This window comes from Melanerpes formicivorus, unplaced genomic scaffold (genome assembly GCF_026170545.1).
Source record: "Melanerpes formicivorus ecotype bairdi unplaced genomic scaffold, bMelFor1.0.p_v2 SCAF_12, whole genome shotgun sequence".
In the NCBI taxonomy this organism is placed as follows: domain Eukaryota; kingdom Metazoa; phylum Chordata; class Aves; order Piciformes; family Picidae; genus Melanerpes; species Melanerpes formicivorus.
Genome location: NW_027142364.1, coordinates 5,590,059 through 5,597,943, shown reverse-complemented (window position 1 = coordinate 5,597,943; position 7,885 = coordinate 5,590,059).

Here is a 7,885-nt window from a genome sequence, read left to right as displayed (position 1 = left end):
ATAGCTTTTCTGTTGCCAAGAACCCAGGTAAGGTTTGCTTGTGGGAGAGTCGGAAGAGGTTTTTGTTCTCTGAATACATGGGTGACAGAGCTGAGTGGTTAGGTCAAGCACTGAATTTCTTGTCCCCTGTAAAATCAAAGGCCAAACACTCATTTGCTGGTGAAATCAAATGAGTCCTTGTGACCAGGAGAGACATGGAAAAATGGCAAAATCAATCAAGCCACATGTGTCAGCTTGCAGTGAGAAAGTCCAAGGGCCAAATGTCACCCTAAGTACACTGATGTTCACCAAGGATATTGTATTAAACTCTCTCTACTTCCAGATATTGTTTCACGTGGTTCCCATGGGAGTGGGATGCCAGCAGGCAGAAGTGCAAGCACTTGCCAGCTTTAGGTGCCTTAGATTGGCACTTCTGAGATGATAAAAGACACATGAGTCTCATGAGATGGGAATAAGGGATTCAAGCAGTCTGGCTAACTTGCTCCTGTTAGCTCAGAATCCTTGATTTGTAAGTAAGCTGAAGTCTACAGCATTTAAAATAGTTCTTATCTTGAAGGCCACGATGAGAAGGAAATGACTGTTTATAGATTGCCATGCTCCACGAAGCAATGAAGAATAGCATAGGTTGGGAATAAGATGTTAATACCAGAAACTAATCGGATCTCAGACTAAGAAAGATAATGATTTCTTATGTAACAAGTATCTTAAAGAATAAAAGTACTTACAGAGAGAAAAGCATAGCTATAAGGTAATTCTTTGTAACAGGTTAAGCCCTGGGAACAGGTTAATCTGCCTGTTTCCCCCCCAACACATAAGTGAGAAAAAAGTAATATACAAAGAACACTAGGTTCAACACAGAGTTGAGATAAGAGTTTACTGAATAAATGACATACAAGTACTACTACTAATAATATACACAACCATATTAGCCTATTTGCAGATGAAAAAAAACCACTGCAGAAATCAGCAGCAAATCGGCTAAAAACCCAAGCCAGGGAGCTGCTCCCCCATCCCTCCTTGTCCTGCTTCCATCTCAGTGGAAGACCCAGCACCCAAAACCCTGCAACCCAAAATCACCAACTGGAACAAGAAACCTCTCATGTTACAATCTGAACTTCAAGCCCTGTAATACTTTTCTCCAGCCAGCACCTCATTATGAAGCTGGCGTGAGGCAGGATGGTTTTGCATAGCAGCAGCAAATTTGAATTCAACCCATGGTGTTCTTGCTCCTTAAGATTTCACTGTAATTGCTCCCCACTCAAGAAACTGTTGGCAATTAAATAATTCTGTTTAACTGGGATCCTTTATAGGTCACCAGATCATCTTACAATTTTGAGTGTTTTAGGAGGAAAAACATCCTGTTGTAAAGAGGTATTATTCTTGTAATCTTATAGATGTGCTACATGTGCATCCCAAATGACTGGCCCCAAAGCTGCCCAGGACATCTGGAGTAGTATTTAGAAACATGCTGTAGAGAGCAATGTGCTGGTTGGATGGTGTAGTGGTTTGAGCCTAAACTGGAGTTCAAGAGCTCAGATGGTAGCAAGAAACCGAGAAAATCCTCCCCCGCCTCTGCCCCCGAAGAGACTGGAGGCAAATCTACCAAAAAATACTCTGGAATTGGTTTGGAAGTAAAAGTAAATTTTTTAACAAAATGTGTTAAAAATGTGTCAGCAATAACAGGGAGGGGATTTACCGGGGTAAGGAATAAGGATGAATGGGAAAATACACAAACAAATTTGGATGGCCTTTTATCATCCTCGATGTATGTAGATTTCAGTCCTTCAGAATAGAATTAACCAGGTTGGAAAACACCTTCGAGATCATCGAGTCCAACCTATCACCCAACACTATCTAATCAACTAAACCATGACACCAAGCACCCCATCCAGTCTCTTCCTATACCTTTGAGGTGGGGTCTGTCCCTGGAGGTGTTTAAGACAAGCCTGCATGAGGTACTTAGTGCCATGGTCTGGTTGAGTAGTTAGGGTTGGGTGATTGGTTGGACATGATGATCTTGGTGATCTCTTCCAACCTGGTTGATTCTGTATGACCTTTGCTTATTACCCAGAGAAATTCTGTGTGACCTCCAGTAATAGTGACTCCACCACCTCCCTGGGCAGCCCATTCCAATGGCCAATCACTCTTTCTGTGAAGAACCTCTTCCTAACATCCAGCCTAAACTTCCCCTGGCACAGCTTGAGACTGTGTCCTCTTGTTCTGGTTGCCTGGGAGAAGAGACCAACCCCCACCTGGCTACAACCTCCCTTTGGGCAGTTGTAGAGAGCAATAAGGTCTTCTCTGAGCCTCCTCTTCTCCATGCTAAGCAACCCCAGCTCCCTCAGCCTCTCCTTATAGGGCTTGTGCTCCAAACCCCTCCCCAGCTTTATTCCCCTTCTCTGAACACGTTCCAGCAACTCAACATCTTTCCTACACTGAAGGGCCAAGAACTGGAGTGTGTGAGAAGTGTGGATGTGGCAGGGAGAAGATCAGGCCCGACCACACAGCAGAACCAGGAGGCCAGCAGCGGCTGTTGGTCCTTTCAAGTTGGCGAGGCAGAAGCAAAGAGGAAGATGGCTGCCACGCTTTCCCCCTCCTCCCCCCCAGGAAGGGTGCAACCCACTACAGATGGGGACAGATCTAGTCAGTTTAGTACCAAAGGTAACTAAGTATGCTGGTATGACAAGGGTAGTGCTGGAGTTTGGCACTTGTGAACTCCCCAGTGAGAAGGAGCATGTTGTGGCACCTCTTATCCCAAGGTAGATCATGGGGCTTCTTGCTTTTAGCACTGACAGCTGATGGGAAGGAAGAAATGAAAATCCTGCTATTAAATGTAAACCTAGCACTGAACAATTGACTAAGTGGTGTCATCCAAGGATAAATGAGGTTGATGGAACCTCTGAAATAATTGCTCACTAACAGTGCTACGTGCTGTGTGCATCTTATCAAACAAAAGCCTTGTCCCTTTTGCACACATAGACTTTAATTTCCTTTAAGCTGACATCCCTATTCCAGCATTATCCTTCAGATAGTTGTTATGCTGATACCAAGACTTGGAAAGGCCATCAAGAGGCCTCTGGGAATTGTGCTGTGAAGGAGATGTCTAAAGCAGGAAGGGCCCACACATACAAGCTCAACATTTTGCAGTCATTTCCAAATACCTTTTAGTTACTGCCTTGGTGTTAATACACAAGAATGTATAGATTAGACCATAAAGGAAAATAAGTGTGCTCATGCTTGGTTAGAACTACTGCTTTGCACAGTGAGTCATAAATATAAGGTAGTTTTGCTGCCATTGGTCATAATGTTTGCTCCCTGACATTCTGAGTTTTGCTGTGGCAGCAGCTGAAATTTTGTACTCCAAATCCTCAAGCTTCTAACAGTAAATCATGAAGAACTTCTGTTAGCTGAGGCAGCAAAGGTTCATGATACATAGCTGAGCCTGGTGAAAAAATCAGTTCCTTAACACTAAGCAGTGTCAAGCCATGGCACTCAAGCAGAGCTGTTTTATTCAACAGCATTTGGGTATATTGCTGGTTTCAATAGGTATGTACTGAAGTTTCAGTTTCCTGTAACTGTGAGCAATAGGTGGAAATGCCAGCACAGGGAAGGGGTCTCAGCTGGTGGAGCAGAACTCAAGTGTGTGATAGTGCCAGAACACTCATTCACATTGAAAACAGTATGGTCTGTGTTTAAGTTAGATGTGGTGGAACTGCAGCTGTGAAAACATGTCTGGATATTTTTCATTCCTAGGTAGAGCCAAAAAAGCTTAAACTGGGACTTGGCTGTTCCAAGTTTGCACACAAGCCCTTGAAATTCTCTATTAGCAAACATGTAACCATAGATGTCTCTGAACTTGGAAAGGGTTCAGCATCTCAGCTTACTCATTTGTATGAAAATTTTGGATCCACAAAGAAGCTGTTCTGTTTTGTTCTGCTTCAAAGCTTAGGCTGGTCTGGACACATTCTAGAAGTGCTTTTTTTCCAGGCATGCCCTGTCTCCCTTGGCACAAGCCACAACAGGGCAACACTGCTGTGGTACTACCTACAGAGAGAAAAGCCTGAAATTCTTCAAAGAAAAGAACAAAAAATTTCCTCAGAGGAAAAAAGTGGTATCATCACCTGATCTATATAAGAAAGCATGGTCACAAGGAAGGGGAGCCTGGTGTCTTCTGCAAGGCTGTAAGTGATACTCATCCCTTTTAGCTCATGTTTGCTTTAAAGGATAGCACATATCCCCATGATAAAACTGTGCAATTGACTTCGCTTTCAGGAGTTGTTCCATGTTCGTATAAAAGGAGGGATTAGTATGCTGCTCTGCTGCTTTAGTGGTTTATACTGCATTTAGAATAACAAGTCTTAGAATAAGGTTTTAGGCATTTCTTGGTTGCTTTCAACACTAGCCAGAACCAACTAATTCCTTTGCCCTCCTACTGGTTGGCTTGGTTGTTTCTGGACTCTTGGTATTACCAGCTTTTCTGAATTCTTGGAAATTCTCTTTTTGTTCTCCAATACACCTTTTATTGCTTCAGTTTTCAGCCCACCCATTTACTTCCCATCAATTTGGAGTAAACAGCAAACACATCTCCCAGAAGAAAAGCCATGTCGGGGGGCTGAGAGCAAGCTCAGGATCACAGCAAATGAGGAGTTTGGGGGTGACAGTGACAAGATATGTGGAGATACAGCTGGTACTTGAACAAAGTGAGGAAAAGAAACAGCTTAATCCCAGGTCAGTGTTGGACTATGCTCTGCTTATATTAAAAAGAAAAGAAAAAGAAATGTTGGGATTTTCAGTCTTTCAGATGAACCTATCAGCAAGCAGGGGAAGGTAACATGCCCTATCACTGACACAGTGAGGGACCATCATCTGTGCTGGTGCTCAACGTTCAGAGGAGGTGCTGCTTAGCTGATGGGCTTGATATTGAAGCATCCTTACCTGCTGGCTGTTGTGTCTCTAGGTAACATCCCAAGGCAGAACTGTTACCTGCATTTCATAGTACTTGGAGACAACTCCAGCACATCATGGCCTCAGCTAGGAGCTTCTGCAAAAAAAATGACCTTTTGTTAGACTTACCTAATCAGCATACAAGGAAATTTCACTAGTGTAAAAGGAGGAAGGAGTGGAGAGCAGAGGATAACCCACCTAAAGTGATAGCTTGTGAGTGAGAGTAGAGGGGTGCACCCTGAGCTTGAGTTGCTGCCCCTGTATTTCTGCACTGCCCACAGTGCACAGCTTGGAACATGCAGGGGTGGTTCTGCTTTCATCTTCTCATTTCACACCTGTGTGTTCAGACAGCAAATCTTCTGGGTCACAGGTTTGTGGCAAATGAATCTGAAGAACAGGTTAATTAGTTCTCAATCCCTGTCCTAAGGTAGATCAGTGCTACTCCTTACAGTCTCTAACAGCTTTAAACCGGCTATAATGACTAGCTCCACAAAGAAAGGGAGAAGGGTCATAGTTGTTGGGGACTCTCTCCTGGGGGGTACTGAGGGACCCATATGTCGTCCCGACCCATCCCACAGGGAGGTCTGCTCCCTACCAGGGGCAGGGGTTAGGGACATTGCGAAGAGATTCCCTGAATTTATCCAGCCCACTGACTATTACCCTCTGATGGTAATACAGGCTGGGAGTGATGAGATTGACAGGAAGGGCACTAGGACAATTAAGAAGGAATTCAGGGCCCTTGGACAATTGATTGATGGGGCAGGAGCTCAAGTGGTGTTCTGCTCAATTCCTTCAGTGTCAGGGGTGTACACTGAGAGGAATGGGAGAACCCACACCATCAACAATTGGCTCAGGGGATGGTGCCAGCGGCAGAACTTTGGGTTCTATGACCACGGGGCAACTTTCACTGCACCTGACCTGCTGGGTCCTGATGGGGTGCATCTATCTAGAAGGGGTAAAAGAGTCCTGGCACTGGAGTTGGCAGGGCTCATTAGGAGGGCTTTAAACTAGGTCTGAAGGGGGTGGGTGAGGCAATCGGTCCCTCTGCAGAGGTAAGAGTAGGGCGCAAGGTAGGGTCAGTTGAGAAGTCAGGAACCCAGCTGCGATGCATGTACACCAATGCACGCAGCCTGGGCAACAAGCAAGAGGAGTTGGAGGTCCTAATCCATCAGGGCGACTATGATGTAGTCGCCATCTCAGAAACTTGGTGGGACAGCACCCACGATTGGAGTGCTACAATGGGGGGTTACAGGCTCTTTAGGAGGGACAGGCGAGGGAGAAGAGGAGGAGGGGTGGCTCTGTATATTAGAGAGTCAATCTCTGCCACACAACTTGTGGTGGAAGATGAGGTAGTTGAGAGCCTGTGGGTCAAAATCAGAGAACAACCTAACAAGTCTGACATCCTGATTGGAATCTGTTACAGACCACCCAACCAGGATGAGGCGGCTGATGAGTTGTTCTACAAGCAACTGGAGGCTGTCTCAAGATCATCTGATCTTGTCCTTGTTGGTGACTTCAACCTCCCAGATATCTGCTGGGAACTTAATTCAGCAGGGAGGAGGCAGTCCAGAAGATTCCTGGAGCGAATGGAGGACTGCTTCCTGACACAGCTGTTAAGCGAGCCTACCAGGGGACAGGCTCTGCTTGACCTGCTGTTCTGCAATAGGGAAGGGCTGGTGGGAGATGTGATCGTGGGAGGCTGCCTAGGGTGCAGTGACCACGAGATAGTGAAGTTTTCATTATGCAGGGAGATTGGGAGGAGCACCAACAGAACCTCCACCTTGGACTTCCGAAGGGCGAACTTCAGCCTATTTAAAAAACTTGTCTGCAAAGTCCCCTGGGTACCAGCCCTCATGAACCAAGGGGTTCAGGAGGGTTGGACCTACTTCAAACAGGAGCTCTTGAAGGCACAGGAATTGGCGGTTCCCATGTGCCGGAAGGCAAGCCGGCGGGGAAGGCGACCGGCCTGGATGAGCAAGCAGCTCCTGGAGGATTTAAGGGGGAAGAGGAGGCTGTATCACCTTTGGAAGGAGGGGAAGGCTTCTCGAGGTATGTTCAAGGAAGCTGTTAGATTATGTAGGAATAAAATTAGGGAGGCTAAGGCCCAGCTGGAACTGAAGCTGGCCACCTCAGTCAAAGACAATAAAAAGCATTTTTATAAATATATTAACAATAAGAAGAAGGGCAGGAAGAACCTGAACTCCCTAGTGGACCTGGAGGGGAACACAGTTACTGAGGATGAGGATAAAGCTGAGGTCCTGAACACCTTCTTTACCTCAATGTTTAACAGCAAGGCAGGAGTTCAGGACGAGTGGTCTCCGGAGCTGGGCGTTGGGGTCGGGGAGCAGAGTAATACCCTGGAAATCCATGAGGAGTTAGTTCGGGACCTGCTGAGCCACTTGGATATCCACAAGTCCATGGGACCAGATGGGATCCATCCTAGGGTGCTGAGAGAGCTGGCGGATGTGCTAGCTAGGCCACTCTCCATCATTTTCCTCCAGTCCTGGCTCACTGGTGAGGTCCCAGATGACTGGAAACTGGCCAACGTGGTCCCCATCCACAAGAAGGGTCGGATGGAGGAACCTGGAAACTACAGGCCAGTCAGCCTGACCTCAGTGCCAGGGAAAGTGATGGAGCAGATTATCCTGGCAGCAATAACTGCGCACCTGAAGGATGGCCAAGGGCTCAGGTCCAGCCAACATGGATTCAGGAAGGGCAGATCCTGCCTCTCCAACCTGATCTCTTTCTATGATCAGGTGACCCGCCTGGTGGATGTGGGGAGGCCTGTGGATGTGGTCTACCTAGACTTCAGCAAGGCCTTTGACACCGTCCCCCACAGCAAACTGCTGACTAAGCTGTCAGCCCGTGGATTGGACCACTACACTCTGTGCTGGGTTAGGAACTGGCTGGAGGGCCGGGCCCAGAGAGTGGTCGTGAACGG